General features: G+C 41.9%; 1 long non-coding RNA gene across 1 annotated transcript in view; it reads left to right on the forward strand.

Annotated features, from left to right (window-relative positions):
• The window catches only part of LOC111529651, a 57004-nt gene that overhangs the window by 534 nt on the left and 41920 nt on the right, over window positions 1–14550 (forward strand). Inside the window, exons 2-4 of the long non-coding RNA XR_002727495.3 lie at window positions 2732–2945; window positions 4506–4598; window positions 9131–9167. This is a non-coding gene — a long non-coding RNA (uncharacterized LOC111529651). The remainder of the gene's footprint in view (window positions 1–2731; window positions 2946–4505; window positions 4599–9130; window positions 9168–14550) is intronic.

Below are 14550 nucleotides of genomic sequence, written 5' to 3' on the forward strand. Positions count from 1 at the left end.
GAGAGGGACCGCGAAGCTCCAGTGTTGAAAACGCGCCGCTCCCAACTTTTTGCGAGGCCTACTTGGGGGCGGGGGTAAGGAGGAAGTAACTGGGCTAGGGTCTCACAGATAGTTGCTCTTGACACAGCCTATCCTTATAAGAGGAAGGGGGATTATTTTGAACCTGGGACTGTTAACTACCCTAGTAAAGAGGCTGGGAGCTATGACTTTTCATTCTAGTTCCGATGCCCTTTCCACATTTTCTTCTGTAACAAGCCATTTTGTTCATGCAGATGTAAAAATTTAACTTCACGATTAACGATCCTAGCCTAGGATTAAATATTCCCCACAGATTAGTTATTTCCTTGCAGAGTTTCTTCGGAAGCTAACTGGAAAAAAAAAAAAAAAAAAAAGCAGTGAGGTGATTCTAAAGCAGCAATGTTCAATAGGATAAGGAGCTACATTTGTTATGTTAACTTTTCTGGTAGCCATATTAATAAAATTGCCAGATTTAGCAAATAAAAATATAGGACTTCTAGTTAAATTTGAATTTCAGATATAGAATGAATAATTTTTAAATATGTCCCATGCAGGAATATATAAAATAAAAATGTAACTAGTTGTCCTGTATTTTATCTGGCAATGCTCATATTTAAAAAGTAAAAATAAAAGATGAAATTAACTTTAATAGTATATTTAATCAAGTATATCCAGAACATGATCATTTCATCATATAATCAATATAGAAATTATTGATATTTTACATTGTTGTATATAAATCATTGATCTTTTTTTCCCTCCTCATACTAAATCTTAAGAATTCAGTGTATTTCACAGGTTCTCGGGATTTGAAAAAAAAAAAAAAAAGGAATCCAGTGTGTATTTTACAGCACATTTCAATTTGGACTAGCCACACTTTTTGCTTTTTAATATTTATTTATTCATTTATTTATTGGAGACATGGTCCCACTCTGTCACCCAGGCTAGAGTGCAGTTGCACAATCATAGCTCACCGCAGCCCTGAACTCCTAAGCTTAAGTGGGCCTCCTGCCTCAGCCTGCCGAGTAGCTAGGACTACAGGCACATGCCACCATGCCCAGCTAATTTTTTATTTGTTTGTATTTCTCAGAGACAAGTCATCCCTGTGTTGCCCAGGCTGGTCTCAGACTCCTGGGTTCAAGCAATCCTCCCACCTCAGCCTCCCAAAATGCTGGATTACAGGCGTGCGCCACTATGCCTGGCCAGACTCATTTTTTAAGTGTTCAGTAGCCACATGTTTCTATTGGTTATCTTATTGGACAGCACCATTCCTAAGGCCTTCAAGAATTTGGGCTGCTAAACTTAACAATGCAAGATATTCCTTTTTAAAATAGTAGTGGCTTAGTGATAGAAACAGAACTAAGTGTATATTTTTACAATGTAATGTGTTGGGTAAAGAATATTTAATAGTCACTATATTGTAAGCTGAAAACAAAGCTACAGAAAAGGAACCTAACCTTGCCTGCAGATTTTTAACAAGGAAATCTAAACATTTGCATAAAGCATAATAGACTTAAAAAATTATGATAAAGATGTTATCACAGGACTTGTTTGTTTCTTTATACTTACTATTCACTATTCTTGCTTCCTGAAGATGGATGGTTATACCTTCAACAATGTACTTAAATCCTTCTAACATCTTATGTGAAGTTATAGTTCTTATCTAGAACTAACTGAAAAAGAAAGCAAAGCTTCTTGAAAATAAACTCCTTTTTTGTGTGCTAAAATATTGTTTTAATACTTCAAAAGAAACGAAAGCTTCTATGAGAAGAATGTTGACCTGTGTCCAGACCAAACAAGGTGAAGAAGTCTTGTTTTAACATTTGAGAAATATCAGTTGGGCATCAGATAACATTCCTGAAAGGAATTGAAAACAATGCAGTAGACTACAAAAGAAGCTGCACATCCTTAGGAAGAAAAGAAACCATTTGTCATGGACGGCTTGTCCACATGCACAAAGCAGAGAGCAACCTAAGATGGCGCTGTCCAGTTCCAGGTGCACTGTGATTCCTATCTGAATGCCATTACTATTTAAATTGCTTTTTTTTTTTTTTTTTTTTTTTTTTTTTGAGACAGGGTCTCCTTCTGTCACTCAGGCTGGAGTGCAGTGGGGCAATCTTGGCTCACTGCAATTTCCACCTCCCAGGCTCAAGCAATCCTCCCACCTCAGCCTTCCAAGTGGCTGGGACTACAGCCACGCCCTGCTACACCCAGCTAATTTTTTTTGTATTGTTGGTAGAGATGGGGTTTCGCCATTTTGGCCAAGCTGGTCCCAAACTCCTGACCTCAAGTGATCCCCACGCCTTGGCCTCCCAAAGTACTGGGATTATAGGTATGAGCCACCATGCCCAGCCTTAAATTTCGTCTTTTAAAAGAGAAAGAGAGCTTAGAATCTGAATCAGTTACCCGAGGCCCTTTATCCTGCAAGAATCTGAATTAGGATCTTCCTATTTTACATGTTAAAAAATGCAAAACTGGTTTATATGGTAGATAACCCTACAGTTCAGGGCTAGAACTTTAGATTAAATGCATTCATACCCTAGCAGATGTGGTAGCTTGCCTCCAAGATGGCACCCAATGAATGATCCCTGTACCAGGATTGATCTATGGGACCAAAAGCATATAGCATTAGTGATGATACTTATATCACTTGGGTAATTACATTATAAAAGATGTCCATCATGGGTGTTCTTTTTCTCTTTCTTTTGCTCAGAGACAAGCAAGCTGTCATGTTATAAGCAGCCCTTTGAGGAGTCCATGTGATGTCAAGGAATGAAGTCTCCAGCCAGCATTTAATGAGAAACTGAGGCCCACTAACAATCTTGAGTGAACTTGGAAGTAGCTCCTTCAGCATCAGCTGGGTGTTGAGATGACTACTGGCAGGTTAACTGCAACTTCATGAGAGTCTTCTGGACCAGAACCACTCAGTTAAGTGACTCCCAGATTCCTGATCCTCAGAAGCTCTGAGAAATAATGAATATTTGTTGTTTTAAAATGTTAAATTTTGAGGTATTATATTATGTGGCAATAGGTAACTAATATATAAATTATTTTAATCAAACAATATGTTAAATTAAAGCTCAGAAGAATAAACATCCGTAATTCCTTAATTTGTTTTCCCCTCTATTCTACAGAATAGAATTTTACAGATGAACCTTGTAATTACTTGTGCAATAAGAGACAGTATGTTGTATTGGTTAAGTGCATAGCTCTGGATGTATGGTAGTAGAAAGACCAATATTCAATTGCTTTCTTCTTCAGTTTCAAGCTTGTGAGCTTGAGCAAATTTTAAAAGTGTTTTAAGCCTCAGTGTCCTGGGATAGTAGTGCTTAGCTCAAGCTCCTAGCATATATTAACTACAAACTAAATATTAGCTATAATTAATAGTTTTACTTTGATTATTGACTCTAAATAAATACCTTAAGAACTATATGTTCTCCAGATTTGGATATGTCTGGACGTTATGTAAGCTGGAATAGTCAGCAATTACTTGCCTGAGGAAGGGAAAGCCTTCAAAGAACAAACTCCTCCTTCAAGAAAAGAGTAGGCTGGGTGCGGTGGCTCATACTTGTAATCCCAGCATTTTGGCAGGCTGAGGAGGGCGGATCACCTGAGGTCTGGAGTTTGAGACCAGCCTAGGCAACATGGTGAAACCCTGTCTCTACTAAAAATACAAAAATTAGTCAGGTGTGGTGGCACACTCCTGTAGTCACAGCTACTTGTGAGGCTGAGGTGAGAGGATCACCTGAGCCTGGGAGGTGGGGGTTACAGTGAGCCAAAATCTGCACTGCACTCCAACCTAGGCAACAGAGTAAGACTCCATCTCAACCCCGACAAAAAAAAAAAAAAAAAAAAAAAAAAAGAGTAGAAGGCACAAGCTTAGTCCAATATTATAGCTTCAGCATCAGAGTAGAAAATGATTCAGAGGGTCTGTCCGGTGTCTGCCGTAGATCCCGCAAATCTGTGTTTGGATGCTTCTAGTAAGGAGCATATGGCAGATGCACCTGACAGATGCACTTGGCAGCAATAACTTATGCATACCTGAGGAATGACCCTAGGGTCTAAGAAGAATGTGTGTTCAGAGCTCCGAGATAAGGCATCTGGGAGTGGCCAACCCAGAGATTTCATTTCTTATCTATGACAAACTTCTGAACTGCTCCCACCCCCAGCCCATCCTGTAGAATGCAGGCCCTACTAGGTGACCAAAGCCCTTTGTTTTAGGTAGAATGAAGGTTGCCTGGTAGAGGTTGCTAGGGGAAAGGTGTTCAGTAAAAGTGTTATATAAACTGCATGTCTCTTTGTTTGTTTTTGTTTTTTTGAGACAGAGTTTTTGCTGTTGTTGCCCAGGCTGGAATGCAATGGTACAATCTCGGCTCACTGCAACCTCTGCCTCCCGGGTTCAAGTGATTCTCCTGCCTTAGCCTCCCAAGTGGCTGGGATTACAGGTGCCCACCACCAGGCCCGGCTAATTTGTTTGTATTTAGTAGAGACAGTGTTTCACCATGTTGGTCAGTCTGGTCTCAAACTCCTGACCTCAGGTGATCCACCCACCTCAGCCTCCTAAAGTGCTGGGATTACAGGTATGAGCCACCATGCCTGGCCAACTGCATGCTTTTTACAAGGAGTTTTGGTTCTCCTGTCCAGCCCACTGCCACTGGACTTCCCTGTACTGTAAGTCCCCTCAATAAACCTTATGTCTCAGTTTCTGATTCTAGGTCTCTTCAGCCTCTTGAACATGGTGCCATCCCTACTGAAGTCAATGGGGTCTGACATACAAGGGGAACTTGAACAAAGTCTGAAATAGCTATTTTTTTTTCTTGTCAAAATCCCTGTAAGACATTATTTGCCTCGGCCTCAGGCAATTGAATTATGACCCAAGAGTGGAGAAACGGAGAAGTCTGTCTATGTCATCAGACAACATCCCAAGTGGGACGTCATCACCCCAATGCATATTGGCATTTGGGCAGAGTAGAGCAGCAGCAGCCTAGAAAGACTTGGCACAATTCTGTTGGGTTGTACAATAGAATGAGAAATCACATTTCTGCTGTTACGTGATTCTGCATGTTAACTCCAGTTTGTTTGGCCTGGACAGATAGGTAACTAGCCATGAGGACAATGGACCTTGAAACATTCTGAAGACTAGAAAAAGTATGTAATAAAATACTTTGAACAACTGTTTAGGGACTTAAATGTCCAGACTGTTTCTTTAGATGAGTGTAATTTCCAATGTGAAACCTCACCATTTGGCTTCAAGAGGTACAGGACAGCTTTTGAATTTCGCAGAAAAAGTTGTGCATTGCAACAAACTTGACCATCCTATTTGCAATAGTAGAAATGTAAATTCATTCCCTTCAGAGATACCTGTAAAAATGAAATGTGAAATATGCTGCTTACATTTTAAAGACTGGTTATTGCATTCTAGAATAGATGGAAAGACATTAGTGAGGGCCAACATAGAAATATGAGTTTTCCCGAAAGACTTTTGTGTATATATATGACATGGGAGGACAATTGGGTCACTAGTGGTTTTCACTTCTTCGTTCATTTGGCAAACATATGAATAGACTGACGTGTGCCAAACACTGTTCCGAGTTCTGGGAATTGAGGAAAGAAACAAGCTATCTGTTCTCATGGCGCTCACATTTTACTTGGAGGATGGAGAGGCTGACAATAAACTTGTACAAATAAATACAAATGTCAAGTAGTGGTAAGTGCCAAGGAGAAAGAAAAGAGAGTAATAGTATAGAATGACAGTCATTGGGTAGCTGCTTTAGATGAATGGTAAGTGAACATGTTTCTGAGAAGGTGATGTCTGAGCTGAGAGGCAAAGGGTGAGAAGGAATCTGTCATGTGAAGATCTGGGAAGCAGGTGTACTAAGCAGAAGAGCAGCAAGTACAAAGACTGTGAGGTAAGAGATGTGCTCAGGGTTACTAAGTAACAGAGGGAAGGCCAGCGTGACTAGAACATAGTGATCAAAGTGAGTAGTGTTGGAACATAAGTCAGCGACATTGGCAGGAGGCCAGTTTTTATGGAAGCCAGATTGTCTGGTGCCTTGTAGATAGTGGCAAGGAGTTTGGATTTTATTCTAGGTGCATCATTACCAGAATAGTTTTTCTTCTTTTTCTTTCTTTTTTTTTTTTTTTTTTGAGACAGGGTCTCACTGTCACCCAGGCTGGAGTGCAGTGGCATGATCTCGACTCTCTGCAACCTCTGCCTCCTGGGCTCAAGTGATCCTCACACCTCAGCCTCCCCAGTAGCTGGGACTACACACACCACATCTGGCTAATTTTTGTATTTTTTGTAGAGATGGGATTTTGCCATGTTGCCCAGGCTGGTCTTGAACTCTGCCCACTTTGGCCTCCCAAAGTGCTGGGATTATAGGCATGGGCCACCGTGCCTGGCCTATCAGAGTATTTTCAAGCAGAGAAAAGCATCAGGTCTTATTTCTAGCAAAAAAGGAACATTCTGGCTGCTGTATAGAGAATGGACTGTAGAGGACAAGAATGAAAGCAGGTTGACTGATTAGAAAGCATTGCAGCATTATAGGCAAGAGCTTATGATGGCCTGAAGTAGAGTGGTAACTGTGGAAGAGATAAATGGATAAATCCAGAATATTTTTGGGAGAAAAAGGTGACATGATTTGCTATTGGATATGGGCATGAGGGAAGGAAATTAAGGATGATTCCTGAATTTTTAGCCTGAGCAATTTTGTAGCTTTTCATGTCTGTTTTTGAAATGGGGAGATTTGGTGGGGTGGGGGTTTGGGAAATTAAGAGCTTTTTATATTTATTTTTTGCTTTTTAAAAACTGTGGTGAAATACACATAACATAAAATTTACCATTTTAACCACTCTTAAGTGCATTAAGTACATTCACATTGTGCAACCGTCACCATCATCCATCTGTAGAGAGCTCTTTTCGTCTTGCAAAATTGAAACACTATACCTGCTAAACAATAACTCCCCACTCCCCTCCTTACCCTAGCCCCTGAAAACCATTCTATAATACAGAAGTCTCTATGAATTTGATTACTCTCATAGAGTGGAATCACATAGTATTTGTCCTTTTGTGACTCACTTTTATTGTCACTTAGCATAATGTCTCCAAGGGTCATCCACGTTGTAGCATATGTCAGAAATTCCTTCCTTTTTAAGACTGAATAATATGCCATTATATGCGTGTACTACATTTTGTTTACCCGTTCATCCACTGATGGACAGTTGGGTTGCTTCCATCTTTAGACTGTTGTGACTAATGCTGCTGTGAACGTGTATGTACAAGTATCTATTTGAGTACTTGCTTTTAATTCTTTGGGTATATACCCAGAAGTGGAATTACTGGATAATGTGGTAATTCTATGTTTAATTTTTTTAAGGAATCGCCATACTGTTTTTCCCGGTAGCTGTACCATTTCACATTCCCACCAACAGTGCACTAGAGTTGCAGTTTCTCCACGTCCTCACCAATACTTGTTATTTTCTGTGGTTTTGTTGTTGTTGTTTTGTTTGTTTTTGTTTTTTTTACAGAAACTATCCTAATGGGTATAAAGTGGTATTTCATTGTGATTTGATTTGCATTTCCCTAATGATTAATTATGTTGAGTATCTTTTCATGTGCTTATTGGCAATTTATGTATTTTCTTTGGAGGACTGTCTACTCAAGTCTTTTGCCCATTTTAAAATCAGGTTTTTTGTTGTTGTTGTTGTTGAATGGCGGGAGTTCTTTATATATTTGGAATCTGAACCACTTATCAGATATATGATTTGCAAATATTTTCTCCCATTCCATGCCTTTTCACTATTGATTATATCCTTTTATACACAGAAGTTTTACATTTTTGATGAAGTCCAATTTTTATATTGTTTCTTTTGTTGTCTGTGCAAGAGTTTTATTTTAAATGCAATTTTGGGATATCTATTAGACATCCAAGTCAAAATGTCAAATACACAGCTGGATATATGAGTCTGAAGGTCATAAAAGAGATCAGAATGAGATATAAATTAAGGAATCATCCACATATAGATGGTATTTAAGGCCATGGGTCTGGACAGAATCACCCAGGAGAGAAGTCACATAGGAACACATAGGTTTCCCTAGGGAATACAGTCATCTTAGAGTAAAATTCCATCGAAGGAGATCAGGAGGTCTTGGCTGAGTTAAAATTTGGATAATACAAGTTATTAACTATGTTAATGTGTTTTTCTAAGCTAGGTGCCAGGTTAAGGTGGAAATTAGGAGGTCCTGGGCAAGTATCAATTTGCTCTGCTATTGTATTATTGCAAGAATAATACTAACAATAGCACATGACCTCATTTCATCCTCACAATAGCTCTACGTGACTGATATTCTTGTCTTCACTTTACAGACAAAGAAACAAAAGAGAAGTAAAGTAATTTACCCAGTTGCTATAGTTAGCATGTGGTAGGTCCATATTAGAGCCCTGGTCTGTCTGCATGATGGTTAATTTTATGAGATAGCTAGTAAAACATTATTTGTGGTTGTGTCTGTGAGGATGTGTCCAGAGAGGTTCACAAGCATTTGAATCAGTAGATGGAGCAAATAAGGTCCGCCCTCACCAATGTGGTCAGGCATTATCCAATCCACTGAAGGCTCCTGCTTACACAGAACAAAAAGGCAGAGGATGTGCCTATAGTTCCAGCTACTTGGAAGGCTGTGGCAGGAAGATGCTCGAGCCTAGGAGTTTGAGGCCAGTCAGGACAACATAGCAAGACCTTTCTCTTTAAAAACATTTTTTTCTAAGGCACAGGAAGGGCAAATTCTCTCATTCTCTCTCTTCTTGAACTGGGACATCCATTTTCTCCTGCCTTCAGGAAATCGGAGCTCCTCGTTCTTGAATCTTCCAACTCTGGGACTTACACCTTACCCTTTTCCCCTCAGTCCTTCAGACTTGGACTGAATTACACCATCACCTTTCCTGGTTCTCCAGTTTGCAGATGGCATGTCATGGGGCTTCTTAGCCTCTGTAATCACATAAGCCAGTTCACATAGTAAATCTCCTCCTATTGATCTATACATGTATCTGTAATCCTATTAGTTGGGTTTCTTTGGAAAACCCTAATACCCCTTTATCCACAGTTTTGTTTTCTGTAGTTTCATTTACCTGTGGCCAACTGGGTAAACCAAATAGGTGAGTACAGTACAATAAAATATTCTGAGAGAGAGAGATGCACATTTGCATGACTTTTATTACAGCACATTGTTACAATCATTCTATTTTATTAGCTATTGTTATTAATCTTTTACTCTGCATAATATATAACTTAAATTTTATCTTAGGTATGTATGTATAGGAAAAAACCTAGTATATATAGTGTTCAATACTATCTGAGGTTTCAGGAATCCCCTGGGGTTCTTGGAAAGTAGCCCCCTGCCTTCAAGCCTGCACTCTCAATTACTGATGCTACAACTCATTACCCTGAAAGATGAAATCTAGCCCTGAGCCCTTATCAACTGGCTGCATTAGATCATTTTAGATCTCCATGTCACCACAGTCACATTTGTGTGTGGGAGAGATGGTGCTATTCCTGCCACCTTCGTTAGCCTGGCTTGCATTCTCTTCTGAACACTCTGGGTCTTATTAACACTGTGCCAGGTTCCCATACACCCCAAATAAAGAAAAAGAAAGTAGATGGATACAATATACATACTAGGCCCAACAGAAGTTATGCTTTTACTCCCTTTCCTCTTCAATTTAGATACTACTATGGTCCTTTGCTTCAGTCTATCTCAGTTCCTTCATTGTCTTGTCATTCCGTTCACCTCTACTGCAAGGCCCCAAATCCTACCATTTGGTCACTGTACTCCTACCCTGGGTCAGTGGAGGAAATCACACAACCAGTTGAGTTGGTGTCTCGACACATTTACATTTCCAGTCACAATTGGACCCTCAGCCCACTTGTTACTCTCTCAACCCACATTTCCTCGCACCCATCAGCAGCCCCTCTTCTCTCTTGTATCTTAAGTCAGCATCCTGGATTGAGAGTGAAGAGTAAAATGGTTTGACTTATTGTGGGCTTAGACTTTGCAAGACTAGTAAATAAAAGGACTGGGGTAGTAGCAAGAGTGTGAATGGGCTGGAGGGATCACAAGGTATAAACTGGAAGGGAAAGGAAATGATATCAGATGAGAGCTGAAGGGTTGGGAGAAAAACAAAAGGTCCTAGAATGAGATGGAGCTGTTGTGACTGATGAGTGGCCCAGGGTGTGTCCTCAGCAGCAACAATGTGAAGCATAGGTGAAGGTCAAGTACTGCAAGGCTAAGGTATAGCACTACTCATCTTCCTGAGCACAAAAGTCACCAGCACTTTGGGCTGCGTGTCAGAGAGCTCACAGAATGTGGATCACCAACCAGGCAGATGTTGGTAACAGCAACCAGGAGGGCACAGCACAAACCTGAGCAGGTCTTTTACGTATGTGAAGGTGAAGGAGTTATGATTTAGAAATGGCAGTGGGAAGCAAGAAGAATGCTGAGAGCCTGCTCAGCTCTTGGCTTTCAAAATCATGGATAGTGCAAAATGAGTAGCCTTCATTTGAGAGACAGAGCCATGAGGCAAGTGGAGTGCTCAGAAGGATGCCAGATCTCTGTCAAGGAAAGGAGATGGAGAGAACAACCAGGGATGTACTTGAAAGAGGAGAGTTGCTTGTCTACAATGGAATATGTGTTGCAGAGGACTCAGTTGCAGGGAAGACAACTGCAGGAGGGTGAACTGGAGGGCTCTGCAGGGGCAGGAGCACAACGGGGCATTAGAATGGGAGTTTTAGATGAGAAGGGAGTTTTAGATTAGAATGGGAGTTTTAGATGAGAGTTTTAAATTTGCAGTGCTGGAGGAAGATCATCTCAAGGTTCACAAAATCAAGCTTTAGACTTGTCTGTGCCAACAGACAGAGGCATTGGGTGATAGTTCAAATCCTCATAAGTTTTTATAATCCTTTCAGCAGTCTGTTAAATATAACCTTAGTGATAAGCTAAGTTACCTCAGCATAGCAAGCTTAGCTTGGTCTAAATCAGGGTAAAGGTGATTGCTGCTCAAAGGAAGTGAGTGAGACACCCAGCTCTAGATTGGAGAACATGACTTTGACCTGGGTTTCAGCCTCCACAGGGCTTAGGCCCAGGGGAGCGCTAGGCAAGTTGCTGAGGCCACAAGCAGGAGTTTATAACCAGGCTAGACTAAGCCCACTGATGTAATAAGTTTTTTCTTTTTTTTGAGACAGAGTCTCACTCTGTCACCCAGGCTAGAGTGCAGTGGTGTGATCTTGGCTCAATGCAACCTCTGCCTCCCTGGTTCAAGTGATTCTCCTGCCTCAGCCTCTCAAGTAGCTGGGATTACAGGCACCCGCTACCATGCCCGGCTAAATTGTGTATTTTTTTAGTAGAGATGGGGTTTCACTGTGTTGGCCAGGCTGGTCTTGAGCTCCTGACCTCAAGTGATCCACCTGCCTTGGCCTCCCAAAGAGCGAGATTACTGGCGTGAGCCACCATGCCCAGCCTGATGCATGAATTTGCATTCTTCATGCTCTTCATCTATGCTTCTAAAGACCTGGCACTTAGTTGACACTCAGTAAGTTTTATTTTTTAACTTCTTTATGATTATAAAAGTAATATGTGAAGCATTTATAAAGTATGGAAATCTGGAAAAAATAAAACAGAAGTCATCTATAATCTGACTATCCAAACATACCTACTGTTAATACCTTAGCCTACTTTCTCTCTTTCTTTCTTTTCTTTTTTTGAGATGGAGTCTTGCCGTGTCACCCAGGCTGGAGTGCAATGGCACGATCTTGGCTTACTGGAACCTTTGCCTCCCGGGTTCAAGCACTTCTCCTGCCTCAGCCTCCCGAGTAGCTGGGATTACAGGCATCCACCACCATGCCCTGCTAATTTTTGTATTTGTAGTAGAGATGGGGTTTTGCCATGTTGGCCAGGCTGGTCTCAAACTCCTGACCTCATGTGATCTGCCCTCCTCAGCCTTCCAAAGTGTTGGGATTGCAGGCATGAGCCAATGCACCTGGCTTTTTTTTTTTTTTTTTTTGAGACAGTTTTGCTCTTTTTGCCCAGGCTGTAGTGCAGTGGTGTGATATTGGCTCACTGTAATCTCCACCTCCCAGGTTCAAGCGATTTTCCTGCCTCAACCTCCTGAGTAGCTGCGACTACAGACAGGTGCCACCAGGCCCAGCTAATTTTTTTGTATTTTTAGTAGAGATGGGGGTTTCACCATATTGGCCAGGTTGGTCTCCAACTCCTAATTTTGGGTGATCCGCCCACCTCAGCCTCCTGAAGTGTTGGGATTATAGGCATGAGCCACTGCGCCCAGCTGAGCCTACTTTCTTCTGGTCTTTTTCTCATGCCTCCCCACCACCACCCTGGCCCCTCGCCGTTACATACATATATATGTTTATTTTTTTTTAAAGAGATGAAGTCTTGCTCTGTTGCCCAGGCTGGTAGGCTGATCTCAAACTCCTGGCTTCAGGTGATCCTCCTGCCTTGGCCTCCCAAAGTGCTGTTGTTACAGGCATAAGCCATCACACCTGGCTATTTTTCACGCTTTTAAAACTCAGTTTTTTCATTCATTTATTCACTCATTCTTTGGTTAATACTCATATACTGGTTTTATTTTATTATTTTATTATGTTATATTTTTAAATACAGCATCTTACTCTGTGCCCCAGGCTGGAGTGCAGTGGCATGATCATGACTCTGCAACCCCAAACTCCTGGGCTCAAGGGATCCTCCCATCTCAGCCTCCCAAGAGCTTAGGATTACAGGCACATACTACCACACCCTGCTAATTTTTTAAAATCAATTAATTTTTTTTTCTTTTTTTTTTTTTTTGTAGAACCAGTGTGTGTTAGGCCATTCTTGCATTACTATAAAGAAATACCTGAGACTGGGTAATTTATTAAGAAAAGACGTTTAGTTGACTCACGATTTCACAGACTGTATAGGAAGTGTGGCGTTAGGCATCTGCTCAGCTTCTAGGGAGGCCTCAGGGAGCTTTTACTCACGCTGGAAGGTGAAGGCGGAGCAGGTGTGTCACCTGGTAAAGACAGGAGCACGGGTGGGGGGAGGTGCCACACCCTTAAACAACCAGATTTCTCAAGAACTCACTTATTATGATGGGGATAGCTACAAGGCATGAGGGATCTGCCCCCATAACCAAAACACCTCCCACCAGGCCCCACCTACAACATTGGAGATTATATTTCCACATGCGATTTGGACAGGGATAAATATCCAGACTATATCATTTTGCCCCTGGCCCTCCCAAATCTCATGTCCTTCTCAAGTTGCAAAATACAATCATGCCTTCCCAAGAGTTCACCAAAGTCTTAACTCATTCCAGTGTTAACTCAAAAGCCCAAAACTCAAAGTCTCATCTGAGAAAGGCAAGTCTCTTCCACCTATGAGCCTATAAAATCAAAAACAAGCTATTTACTTCCAAGTTACAATGGATGTATAGGCATTGGGTAAACACACCCATTCCAAAAGAGAAATTGGCCAAAAGAAAGGGGCTACAAGCTCCATACAAATTCAAAACCCAGCAGGGCAATTATTAAATTATAAAGCTCCAAAGCAATCTCCTTTGAGTCCATGTCTCATATCCAGGGCTCACTGGTGCAAGGAGTGGGCTCCCAAGGCCTTGGGAAGCTCCGCCCCTATAGTTTGCATAGTACAGCCTCCACAGCTGCTCTTATGGTCTGGAGTTGAGTGCCTGTGGCTTTTCCAGGCACAGGGTGCAAGCTGTCAGTGGATCTGTCATTCTCAGGTCTGGAGGGTGGTGACCCCTTTCTCACAGCTCCACCAGGCAGTTCCCCAGTGGAGACTGTGTGGGGCCTCCAACCCCACATTTCCCCTCCAAACTGCCCTAGTAGAGGTTCTGTGTGAGGGTTCCACCCCTGCAGCAGGCTTCTGCCTGCTGGGCACCCTGGCTTTCTCATACATCCTCTGAAATCTAGGTAGAGGCTGCCAAGCCTCCTTCACTCTTACAGTCTGCATGCCTGCAGGCTTAACACCACGTGGAAGCTGCCAAAGCATATGGCTTGTGGCCTTTGGAGCGGCAGCCTGAGCTGTGCCTGGGGCCGCTTGAGCCACAGCTGGAGCTGGAATAGCCTGGATGCAGGGAGCACTGTCCCAAGGAGGCTGTGCAGAGCCGTGGGGCCCTAGGCCTGGCCCACAAAACGATTCTTCCCTCCTAGGTCTCTGGGCCTGTGCCTGTGATGGCAAGGGCTGCCCCTTAGATCTCTGAAATGCCTTCAAGGCCTTTTTCCCGTTGTCTTAGCTATTAGTACCTGGCTCTCTTTTAGTTACTCAAATTTCTCTAGCAAGTGGTTGCTCTACAGCCTGCTTGAATTCCTCTACTGAAAATACTTCTTGTTTCTCTGTCACATGGCCAGGCTGCAAATTTTCTAAACTTTTACACTCTGCTTCCCCTTTAAATATAACTTCTAACTTTAAGTCATTTTTTTGCTCTCACATCTGAGTTAGGCTGTTAGATGCAGCCATGTCGCTTCTTG

Source organism: Piliocolobus tephrosceles, chromosome 4 (genome assembly GCF_002776525.5).
Source record: "Piliocolobus tephrosceles isolate RC106 chromosome 4, ASM277652v3, whole genome shotgun sequence".
Classification (NCBI taxonomy): Eukaryota; Metazoa; Chordata; class Mammalia; order Primates; family Cercopithecidae; genus Piliocolobus; species Piliocolobus tephrosceles.